The sequence below is a fragment of the Cydia splendana genome, chromosome 3 (assembly GCF_910591565.1).
Source record: "Cydia splendana chromosome 3, ilCydSple1.2, whole genome shotgun sequence".
Taxonomy (NCBI): domain Eukaryota; kingdom Metazoa; phylum Arthropoda; class Insecta; order Lepidoptera; family Tortricidae; genus Cydia; species Cydia splendana.
The window spans coordinates 6,398,392-6,411,099 of NC_085962.1; the positions used below are offsets into that span (position 1 = coordinate 6,398,392).

A 12,708-nucleotide genomic window follows, 5' to 3' on the forward strand; every position below is an offset into this window, starting at 1 on the left:
CCAACGGACGTTTACGAAGTTGATACAATCATATCAAATCTTAAATCGGATAGCGCTCCGGGACCAGACTCTGTTACGCCACTTTTTATTAAAGAAATCAAAAACGCTATCGTTGAACCACTAACCTATATTTGTAATCTGAGTTTGATCTCTGGATGCTTCCCAGATAGTTGGAAATTGGCTCAGGTATCTCCCATTTACAAAAGTGGATCTAAAAGTGACCCCAATAATTATCGTCCTATATCATTACTCAGTGTTTTTTCTAAAATCTTGGAAAAAATTGTCAATTCTCATCTCACTAATTTTCTGGACAAAAACAAAATTCTCTCAGATAATCAGTTTGGCTTTCGAAGGGGTATGTCAACCGAGTCCGCAGCCATTCAACTGTCAAATAAAATAGCCAGCTCATTGGACGAGGGAAACAAATGTCTTGGGGTATTCCTTGATTTATGCAAAGCCTTTGATACGGTTTCGATCGATATCATACTTAAAAAGCTTGAGGCTTCGGGCGTAAGAGGGATATCTCTTGATTGGTTACGCAGTTACCTGACGGATAGACACCAAGTTGTTAAAATTGGAGAGCACTGGAGCGACCAACTACCAATCTCCTTTGGAGTGCCGCAAGGCAGCATTCTTGGCCCTACGCTTTTTCTTATTTACATTAACGACATCCTTGAACTTAAGTTAGATAAAGCAGATATAATTTGTTACGCTGACGATACTGTAGTGCTTTTTCATGGTAAAACATGGGAGAATGTTTTTGCGCTCGCAGAGTGTGGTTTAAAAGACATTAGGGAGTGGCTCGATAACAACCTACTGACGCTCAATGTAACGAAATCCAATTTCCTTGCGTTTTCTAAAACATCTGCCTCTACTGCTCCCTCTGACAGAAATCTAGCTTTACACGAGAATAATTGTCGCAACCCTGTCAATGGTGCTTGTACGTGTAATACTATAACAAGAGCTGCAAGTGTCAAATACTTGGGTCTGACAATTGACGATAAACTAACATTTAAACAACACATTTCTACACTATGTGGTAGAGTAAGAAAATGCATCTATATAATGAAAAAACTTCGCCGCTGCTCCTCTGAGCATGTTCTTCGCATTGTATACTTTGCGCTCTGCCAATCAATTCTTCAATATGGTTTGATCGTTTGGGGAAGCGCGACAAAAAGTACTCTTTTACTGCTGGAGAGAGCGCAGCGTGCAGTTATCAAGGTGATGCTCAGAAAACCTATTCTTTACCCAACTGACGCCCTATACCGCGAGACAAATCTTCTAAGCGTAAGACGGTTATTTATATTTAAAGCAGTATCTCGAGCTCATTCCGTAGTAACAAACTTACAAAATTATCCTCAACTTCTTGTTAAAAGAAAATTCAGAGTCCCTCTACCAAATTACAAATCAGCCCTTGGTAAGCGTTCACCCGACTATATACATTTACGTATTTATAATAATATATGTAAAGTTTTTGAATTCCAAAACTGTACATTATGGAAATTAAAAACAATTGTAAAAAAGTGGCTCGTGTCTTTAACTTATGAGGATGCAGAGTCTCTTCTTCTCGCCAGTTGATCCGCCGGTACTAACTCTCTCATACATGTACATACACACACACACACACACACACACACACACACACACACACACACACACACACACACACACACACACACACACACACACACACACACACACACACACACACACACACACATGCACACGCTCATACAAGTTGCATGCGGGTTTATTTTTTTAACCTATTACTATTACTTTATAAATTGTATAGTTAATGCTCTTTGTTAAGTGTAAGTATATCTAGCATAATAATCTTATTGTCAAACTTATTTTGCACTCCAGGGGCCCATGATACAGGCTCAGCCTAGTTTGGGTTCCGCCAGACATTTCTTTTATGTAAAAAAATTGTACTGTTTAACAATAAAAAATATTTTGATTTTGATTTTTTTGATTAGGCTCAACATACTCACATTACCTTGCCTGTATATTTACGAAGTAGCGGTATATGTTAAAAATAATATTAGCCAATTTTCTGTTACCAATAGTGCACGTCGTTGCAACAAAATTTATATAAAATCAATAAAAACGGCTTTTATGGCCAAAAGTATTTTCGGCATGGCCCCTAAACTCTATAACAAACTGCCAGATGATATCACTAAATTAGATGACATAAGTATTTTCAAAAAGAGTCTGTTTAAATTTTTAGTTAGGAAAGCATACTACTCGATCGGAGAATATTTGTCTGATACAGAATATTAATTATATAGGTATATGTAGGAATGTAAATTACTAAATTATATTTTATTTTTATAGATTAAGTTTGTAAATATGCATGCACCATCTGGAAAATATTTGTATGCCTAATGGCTAAACATAGTGATACTCTTTTTAAGTGTACAATTATATCTGTAAAAACCTATGTTTACAAATAAATATATGATTTATGATTTATGTTTTATAAATGTTACATATTATTTATTTGTCTTTCCCATCACGGAACAATGGTGTTCCGGACCTTTGGGAGGCGTGCGCGGAGCCGAAGCCAACACGTAGAGGCCCTTTTGACACTTTAATGAAATGTAAGGGGTACACCGAGCGGATGCTGCCCTTACCCGTGTCATGGGACGCACGCAGAGGCAGCACCCGCCAGGGTGTAAGGGCTATTGAGAGTTGATGGAATCTAAAATGAACTAGGTTATTGGGTGAAAGCGATGGACTAAGTACTGAGCTATGGGGTAAAAAACCGGACGCCTGCCTAATAAAACGGTATGCAATTTTATTTCCGGCAGACGGTGACTCGCCCTCACAAGATGGGCCCCCACAAAAAGCGACATCTAGGATGGCTCAAGGGCAACACCGGTGTGAGCGGCTCAGGGGTGTCGAGAGGTGTGCGCCGCTTTCTACCCAGTGGCTGTTAACAGCCACTGTGCCAACTCGCGTCTTATTACATATTATTATTATTATTTATTATACAAGAAGTTACAACTTTTTTGTAAGGACAATGCTCCACAAAACTACATTTAGTTTGACTGTGGAGTCTCACTATACTATACTTAATAAAATTTAAATATTATAATAGGTTTACATTTGGGAGTTAAAATACTTAGGTAAGTAGGTATGTCATGAATACTCTGTAGGGTAACAACACGTCTCCTATAGAGTATTCAGGAGATACCCTTTTAGACTATTTTTAAATCTACTTTTTTTGGGCTCTTTATTTACTGTGACTTATTTTTAAAACGTGTTTTTCAATTAAAAGACACATCAAGATTGTTTACCTTTTTTCTAATGCTAAAAAAACGAACTATAGTATGAACATAAAATAACATTTCATAGTATGAAATGACATTTTAGTCTACCGATTAAAAAAATAGACTTTACGTAACAGAGATATTGATGTAAGTTGTAACAAGATTTATTTTATTGTTGATATAATATTATTGTTATTGTATGTGATCCTAAAATAAACATTAATATAATTAGTTACACGATTAGATAAAGTTGGCTTGATAAAAAATGATTTATCGACCTTGGCCCGCGTCACCTTAAGAGGAGGTCTGAGAACCGGTATTCAGTGACGTGCAATGAAAGGAGGATAAATTTGAAATAGATACAGCTTGCAGTTGGAAATTACTCGGAAGCGGATAATGATCACCTTACGCAGTAGGGTTGCCAGATCGAAAGGCTATTATCGGGAAAAATATCGATTTTTCGGGATTTTGGGACTTAAGTCTGGAAAAACCACTCAAATTAAAGTAATTGTATTAAAAACAACGATATTTTACACTATTGACACAAAGTCAGCTTCTCTGCCCATAGACGTTTTTATATAAAAATAGTATAAATTCTTTGAGATCTAGAACAAACAAAAAAGAATGTCTTCTCGTTATCAACCTAATATCATACTTATAATTATTAGGTATCAATAATCAACAAAATTTATGTAACAAATTTATTTCTTAGCTTGCCCTTGCCACATCTATTTTATGTTACTTTTTACCGATTTTACCATTTTATCGCCTTTTTCACTATTTAAGGTAGACTTGAAATTCAAGCAGTTTTCCTCGAAGTTGAATCGAGTCATTAATTCAGCTTTAATTAGATCCATTCCCATTATATTTCTTTTTTGTAGAGGTTGTTAAGTCATTACTCACGGGAATCGATAGTACGAAACACATAACTATTTTTTTTAATTTTGTACCTCATACGACAGTTCGGAACTTGAGATTATTGTTTTATAACGTGAAGCTGTTTTTCGGGACAATTTTCACTTTGTCGGGAATCGGGAACACATGCTAAAAATCGGGAGAATCCCACCAAATCCCGACCATCTGGCAACCCTAGTACGCAATCATACGGCCTGGGTCATACACATTTTGTAATACGGTTAACCCGTTCGCGTCTTTCCTCTAGTCTAGGCATAGCACAGTTAAGGAAATCTAAAGTCTGTATCTTTAGGTATTTAAAAATCGGCCAAGTGCGAGTCGGACTCGCCCATGAAGGGTTCCGTAGCAGCAAGTAACATAATAAAATTGCGGGTTACGATTTATGACGTATTAAAAAAAAACTACTTACTAGATCTCGTTCAAACCAATTTTCGTTGGAAGTTTGCATTGGTAATGTACATCACATCATATATATTTTTTAGTTTTATCATTTCTTATTTTAGAAGTTACAGGTGGGGGGACACACACTTTACCACTTTGGAAGTGTCTCTCGCGCAAACTATTCAGTTTGGAAAAAAATTATATTAGAAACCTAAATATCATTTTTGAATACGTTATACACATATCCATAGAAACCCCACACGTATGGGTTTGACGAAAAAAAAAATTTTTGAGTTTCAGTTCCAAGTATGGGGAACCCCCAAAATGTTTTGTTTTTTTTTCTATTTTTGTGTGAAAATCTTAATGCGGTTCACAGAATACATCTACTTACCAAGATTCAACAGTATACTTCTTATAGTTTCGGCAAAAAGTGGCTGTGACATACGGACGGACAGACAGACAGACAGACATGACGAATCCATAAGTTTTTTTGCCATTTGGCTACAGAACCCTAAAAAGAGTAAACAAAATCTACCCTCAAATGGCTTCTTAAGCCCGTTGAGGGTAGATGAAAACATTACATGATCAAATAATGTAGTTTAAAGTCAGGTCGTTCAGTGACAGATCCAGGTGGTTTTGTATTTGGTTGGTTAATCAATAAATGTTATAACTACCCGAAAATGTACAAATTATTTGTTTACTTTTATTTAAGTACCTACGTAAAGATATATTTTACCCCCTCATTCATTCCCTTTCTTACAAATACATAAGTCAAAATGACAGATAAGGACAAATGATTATTAGTTAATTGAGGTTTGTAGCGCGTTTATGAATAAGGGGGATAAAGTATAGGCAGGGCGCTTTGGATGCGAATATTGATCTCCTCTTCCCTGGTGTTTGTATCGGTAATCCAAGATACCCGATTTGTCAACTCCACGGTAGAAGGTACCCCCGACATGGAGACTTCCTCGCTGAACTCGTGTATTTTTGTAGCGCTTCATGTGGAAGTATTCAGTTTTTGGCTGGTTAATCCTGAGACCTATCCTTGAGGCATCTCGCTCCAAGACACTGGCTGCCTGCACTACTTCTTCGCGGCTTTCCCTTAATAAAGCAACGTCGTCCCCATACCCTATCACAGTTTGTGCTTGCCACTCAGCTCCAGCCCTACAAATAACAATTTATATATACATATATATCTACGGAATTATATAATCTACCTATATAAATTTAATATACTTATAAGCTACAACCTTTATTACATTATTTTATACGTTCCTAGTATTTTAATCCCCCGTTCCGATGCGTTCCTGATGCAATTATGGCTGTCTATAGTACCTAATCCAGCGTACAAGTTGAATGCCGCAAGTATCATAGGCCCCTTCCTAGCAGGGAAGAAAAGTTCCACTTTGATCCCTGTTAGCGGGGAAGAAAAAGCCACTTTTCGAATTGGTGATGTGAAAAAAATGTTTCAGTACTTACCATAAACCCGTGGAGTAAATCTAAGTCCAGCAGTAAGGTAAACGTACTGGTGCTCGACGCGGTCCCAGTACCTACATGTCATCTTGAAACTTCAATCATTGTCAATAGAGGTGACAGCAAGGTTTCATCTATTGGGCATTAGCATATCGATCACTAGTACGTTTACCTTATATGGACCCCCTTCGTCTGATAATAATATGATGAACTCTTAAGCTTTCTTATATAATATCACAAACAAATAATTGTATTTACTTTATGATAAAATATAAAATATTAACTTCATGAGTCATTGAGGAAAATTTCTTGTCCATGACATGTCAAATATCTGGTCAATGTTTTGTCTAAAATAGTAATCTAAAAGTCACCGTCCACTAAAATATGTTGAACTTGTCAGACTGAGCTCGAATCTTCTCTTGATATACCTTAATTAAAACAATACACTCATTTAAATGATATATAATACAGGTAGGTACAGGCAGCAGCAAAAGTTTCTAAGCGGGCCAGGTGTTCATAATGATCTTGACGCGGCTTTATTGTTAAGAGAATAAGAGTGTGTCAAGATATTTTTGAACACCTCGCCCGCTTAGCAACTTCTGCTGCTGACTGTACTGATAGCAGCATAGCAACCGAGCCATAAGGTAAACGTCCGAGTGCTCGTCACTGACCCAGTACATGTCACGCACGTTTAAACTTAAGTAATCACTAGTCCTTATAAAACCAAAGTCCCCCGCCGCGTCTGTCTGTTTATGTATTTGTATGTTCGCATAAACTCAAAAATTACTGAACGGATTTTCATGCGGCTTTCACCTATCAATAGAGTGATTCTTGAGGACGGTTTAGGTGTATAATTTGTTACGGTTTTGTGGAATCTGTGCGAAGCCGGGACGGGTCGCTAGTTGTCAATAGAGGTGACAGAAGGGTGTCATCTATCGGGTACTAGCATGGCAACTACGGCATTTACCGTATAATATATGCTGGCTTACGGTTGACACGTATGTCAAATTGTGTTTGTAAGGTCTCGATTTCTTGAAATCCGTATTTTTTTCTAAACTAGTATTTAATTAAATATTTCTCTACCTATTTAAAAATCTGTGCTCGAGACTTTTCTGTAAGAGAGTTATAAGTTCGTGTGTTCTTAGAATTCTTAGAATTTAGGTTATTCATATTCAGAATCACTAGCACTACCTAAGTACCTACTGCTTCTAGAAGAAGAAAAAGAAATTTGACCATAAACTTAACGCTACTTTTGTTTGCCAAATTACTATAATTTAATTTGTCATAATAATCAATTGCCATAATCTTGTTTCACGTAAGAAAGAGAGTTTGGAGCTTAATTATTTAAAGAATAATACGCACAATTTGCAGCATTTACTAGAAATACCGTATTACTGGGACATACATGGAGTTTACCGGGACTTTTCCCTTTAACGAGTGTCATGGATATAAAATGCTTGCATTAAATTGGCATAGACATAAACTTGACTTTTATGGGAGTTTACAAAAGGGAGTGGTAGACCATCCAGTCCGTCTGGCTAGGGTAATCCCCGTCTTGAGTTCAGACAGAATGAAACGCGATCTCGGCACTTTACATTCTAGAATAACTGGTTCTACCGATAGGCACTTTGAAACACTGACAAAAATAGAATACGTACTGTAAAATCAGGTAACTACAGACCTTAGGTACAACTATGGTCCAGTTTTTAACGTTGATTCTTAACAAGCCTTTATGATTTGTACTCGTTACATTTATTTTGGAGCCTAGATACACTAATGCTCTTTCTATAGGTATTATATGGGTACTCTAGATAATTTAAAAAATACTTATACATATTTTACTGGAACTTGAATTTCGAACATAGTTGTAAGTTGTGGAATATAGTTACCTGATTTTACGGTGCCATAAATGTGAATTCAAAATTGGGATAAAATGAATGATTTACAATAGAGCGGTCCTTATATTTGAATTCTCGCAAGGGATCTCTTCGTTGCATTCAACTAATTATGTATGTTATGATTTATATTCTTATTTTAATTTAAAAGTTTAGAGTTCTACCATTTATGGAAACCATCTTACGTAAAGTAAAAATAAAATGTTGATACCTATCTTTCGCTTTTTTGTCAAGGGGAATCGTAGTACAGTCACCTGCAATAATATGTTACTGGCCGCAAAAATATGTGACACGCTCATATGGTTCTACAAATAAGATAGTGTCAGATGTTTTTGCGGCCTTCGTTGTGTAATATGACTGAAGTGTCATTGATAATTTTGATTAATTAACATAATATCCCCATAAAATAAGATGAATTTTTAATAAAGGGGCCCACTGATTAACAGTCCGCCGGACGGTATCGGCCTGTCAGTTGTTCGGAACAGTCAAAATTTTGTTCTAACTGGCAGAGATACTGTAGATCTTTTACAACGTACTGTATAAGCCATGAAACATATCTTAAAGATCATTTTGTCGACTTTGACCTTAGGGTTTCCCATACCGCGCAACAATGTCTATTTTTACGTAATACCGTGAGCTCAGCAGAATCCGTTATAATTAAGGTGTAATGAGGAAATCCGTCAGTAACATGGACTTTGGTTAAAATTTAAAAGTAGTTGACCGAGGTCAGTTTGTAGATAAAAGAGGGAAATATCAACAAATAAATTAATAAACTTATTTGCATTATGCATAGGTAAGTACCTATTTGTGTAATACGAGAGCTAAGTTTGGTTTTTGCGTTTGTTTGTCTAACGGCTGATTTTTAGCTCTTACCAAGCGAAAAATTATATATTTAGGTATTCGAATCACGATTATCACGAGTGTAGTCACATCACTCACTCACTAGTATCACATTTTTTGTGTGATACAATATCCTCGGCCTGGTTCTAATGTGGTGACAACATTAAAATAACTCACGAACAACTCCAATTAATACATTTTAACTCCACCAAATCTAATCATGCTACATGTTTGACCACTAATTCTATTTTGTCCTGATATTCCACTGGTTTATATCATAGACAACAGAGAAAATAAAAAAAAACCTAAGTTTTTAATATGTTATGAACAATTTTGCTACTCCTGAGATTGAATAAATCTTCTATACATATAATAAAGCTGAAGAGGGTCGAAAGTCTGTACATGGAAGATATTCGAAAAAATGTTGGCTGGGGATACTTAGAATCGATAACAGAACACGTTCCAATAGTTTTTAGAATATTTGTCTGTTTGTCTGTTTATCTGTTTGTCTGTTTATTTGAACGCGCATCACGTGAAAACGGCTGAACGGATTTTGATACAAACTTTACTAATCTGTCAAGAACATCCCCGGCCAGGTTATAGGCTATAAAAATTCAACCCCTAAAAGGGGGGGTAGCCACAACACTCGATTGACTTAAGATTGCCCCTGAATCTTATGGCGCTACTTAGGAAGGAGGGGCAAACTTTTTTCAAATATGTGCTACCACTACAGAGTACCCTGGTACTTAAACCCGCGTGTTTAAACTAACAGATGGCGCTGAATTTAATACGTGTTGACATGAATAAGCCACCGAGGAAGGATTTTGCCAAATTAACTCTAAGTTTAGAAGAGGGGGTATGGATATCAACAAATTTAATTGAATAATTATGTTGATTTAATAATACAACAAAATTAAACGACAGTAAATTAATTGCACCTCATTGCACAGTGCCATCTTTTGGGGAACTGAGTAAACATTAAGTAATCAAGAAAACTAAAAATGTGTTTACATACATACTTACGTAGTGGTAAAATAAACACACATATCAACACGCGTGTAATTGCATAATTATTTAAAATTATTAATTTTCTCCGTCATGAATTATACCTAATCGTAATTATATCGCATCCATATCAAATCCATATTCATACGTATCGCCGGCCACGAAGGTGGTTACTTTGAAAAAAAAAACATTGACCTCTGTCATTTGCAGTGCCGGATTAACCCGTTTAAGCAAAATAAGCACTTGCTTAGGGCACCACGTCTAGGGGGCACCAAAACCGTAGGCAAAAAAAGACCCTTAAATATCGAGCCCTATGCGAAGCTAGGCTGATAAAAAACTGTCCCATCCCTTCTCTGTATGAAATCCTGGATTCGCGCCTGGATGGGACTAAAAGTAAAAATGTACCTACAACTGTCTATCAAATTGTGGTTATTATATCGAAAAATTTTCGCGCTCGCTTCGCTCGCGTTTTCAATAACTTCCTTAGTATGATAAAGATGACATTCGGGTGGCGACTGCAGCAGCACTATTCTGTTGCAACGTTACTGCTGCAGAACTGTCAATTTTCGTGATAAAATGATGTGACTGATTTCCATACTAAACGTAAAAATGTACAACTGTCTATCAAATTGCGTTTTTTAAACCGAAAAATTTTCGCGCTCGCTTCGCTCGCGTTTTCAATAACTTCCTAACATATGATAAAGGTGACATTCGGGTGGCGACTGCAGCAGCATTATTCTGTTGCAACATTACTGCTGCAGCACTGTACATTTTCGTGATAAAATAATGTGACTGATTTCCATACTAAAAGTAAAAATGTACAACTGTCTATCAAATTGCGTATTTATATCGAAAAAATTTCGCGCTCGCTTCGCTCGCGTTTTCATTAACTTTCTATTATATGACAAAGGTGACATTCGGGTGGCGACTACAGCAGCATTACTCGGTTGCTACGTTACTGCTGAAGCACTGTCAATTTTCGTGATAAAATTATGTAACTGATTTCCATACTAAAAGTAAAAATGTACAACTGTCTATCAAATTGCGTTTGTTATATCGAAAAATTTTCGCGCTCGCTTCGCTCGCGTTTTCAATAACTTTCTATTATATGACAAAGGTGACATTCGGGTGGCGACTGCAGCAGCATTAGGTACTCTGTTGCAACGTTACTGCTGCGGCACTGTCAATTTTCGTAATAAAATGATGTAACTGATTACCATACTAAAAGTAAAAATGTACAACTGTCTATCAAATTGCGTTTGTTATATCGAAAAATTTTCGCGCTCGCTTCGCTCGCGTTTTCAATAACTTTCTGTTATATGACAAAGGTGACATTCGGGTGGCGACTGCAGCAGCATTAGGTACTCTGTTGCAACGTTACTGCTGCGGCACTGTCAATTTTCGTGATAAAATGATGTGACTGATTTCCATTCTCAGCTGTAATGCGGCAATGAACGTCAATATACCAAAAAAATTCAATGTAATCTTGATGACCCTAGGGAGAGGGGGCACCATGGTCTAGAAATGCTTAGGGCATCAAAATATCTTAATCCGGCACTGGTCGTTTGCGGAGTCAAACGATTTGGGACTCGCATTTTATACGCATTTCCATGCCTTCCCGAAAAAAATCGAATCATTCGCGAAAGTCTCGCAACGCATTGAGGTTACAAGGGGCACGTGGTCTTCCTCAGGAGTCTGAAGAAGACTACGGTGACTGGCGCTCTAGCCAGGCAGGCTTCGCTTTCGCTCGCGCGCGTATACCTTACTGTATCGTCCGATATAGGTACACCTACTACTCTGTCGTTTAAAATTTTAATAAGGGCGAAAAAAACTATTGATTTTGGAGTGTAGTTTTATTTAGTGGTAACTGTAAAATATTTCATCTGGACTACAATCCTCTAGCATATCCATCTGTCAACTTTACTTCAAGTTCCGCCTCCAGGGGAGAGGGAGAGAAATTAGGATTAGAAATTAGCCGCTTACTGACACAGACCGAATTCCACGCGGGCGGAGCCGCGGGCACAGCTAGTTCTTAATAATGCTCAATAAGTAATTGATAATATAATTCTCTATAACCGTTTGTTCAAGTTCAATAAAAACAACTTTACGCGAAAAGTTATTGCATTAAACATGCCTGCCCACCGGTAGCTGATGTCGGTACGATGACTTTTGAATAATTCTCATTGCATCATTCACTTTCAATGTTCGGAATTTGTCAAGCACATGTTAATAACGGCTACTACGTCTGACCTACTTCTACCTTTACGTCTACCATCAGTTTTGACATTGATACATACGCTCACGTCTACGTAACTTACTTTCTATGCATCTCGTTCGTACTTGCATTAGTGCAAGCGAGATGTACAGAAAGTAAATTACGTAGACGTGAGCGTTATGTCAATGTCAAAACTGATGGTAGAGGCACTGCTTAGATACACTGTTTGTTGTTGAAATATATACTGTGAATTGCGCGAGAATCCAGGAATCGAAATATTATCTGGGTGGATATTTTTTTCACCACACCAGCTGCAAGGGCTGTGTTTTTACTTCAAAATCTGAAGAGAAAGTTGAATTTTATCCACATGCGAGGCAAAGTAATCTGATGCAAATTTTGGGTTGTTTACTGATATAATTTTGAATAATAAATATTTAATAACGTTCATCATCGAAATCGTTCTGCCGTCCCTAAAAGTTGTTCAGTATGAACTATAAAGTCACTACGCAGAGTATAGCTGGTGGTTGAAATTTCATTTCAATATCAGATTATCGCGAACATAATGACAATAATATAATCGTGCGTGTTTGAGAAATGTTATATTTTATTACCACATTTCTTGCAAGAATTAGTTTGACCGTATAGTGTGGTACTTAAGACACATTTTTTTTTAATAGCCAGGTGTTAACACCTGAACGGATTTTGGCGATTA

The 12,708-nt window shown here is 36.9% G+C and overlaps 2 long non-coding RNA genes across 2 annotated transcripts in view; one reads left to right on the top strand and one right to left on the bottom strand.

Moving 5' to 3' along the window:
- The window catches only part of LOC134806459 (uncharacterized), a 52,513-nt gene extending 47,467 nt beyond the window's left edge, over positions 1-5,046 (bottom strand). Inside the window, exon 1 of the long non-coding RNA XR_010146523.1 lies at positions 4,721-5,046. This is a non-coding gene — a long non-coding RNA (uncharacterized LOC134806459). The remainder of the gene's footprint in view (positions 1-4,720) is intronic.
- LOC134806465 (uncharacterized) overlaps positions 1-12,708 on the top strand; it is a 320,640-nt gene that overhangs the window by 203,483 nt on the left and 104,449 nt on the right. The window lies entirely within an intron of this gene.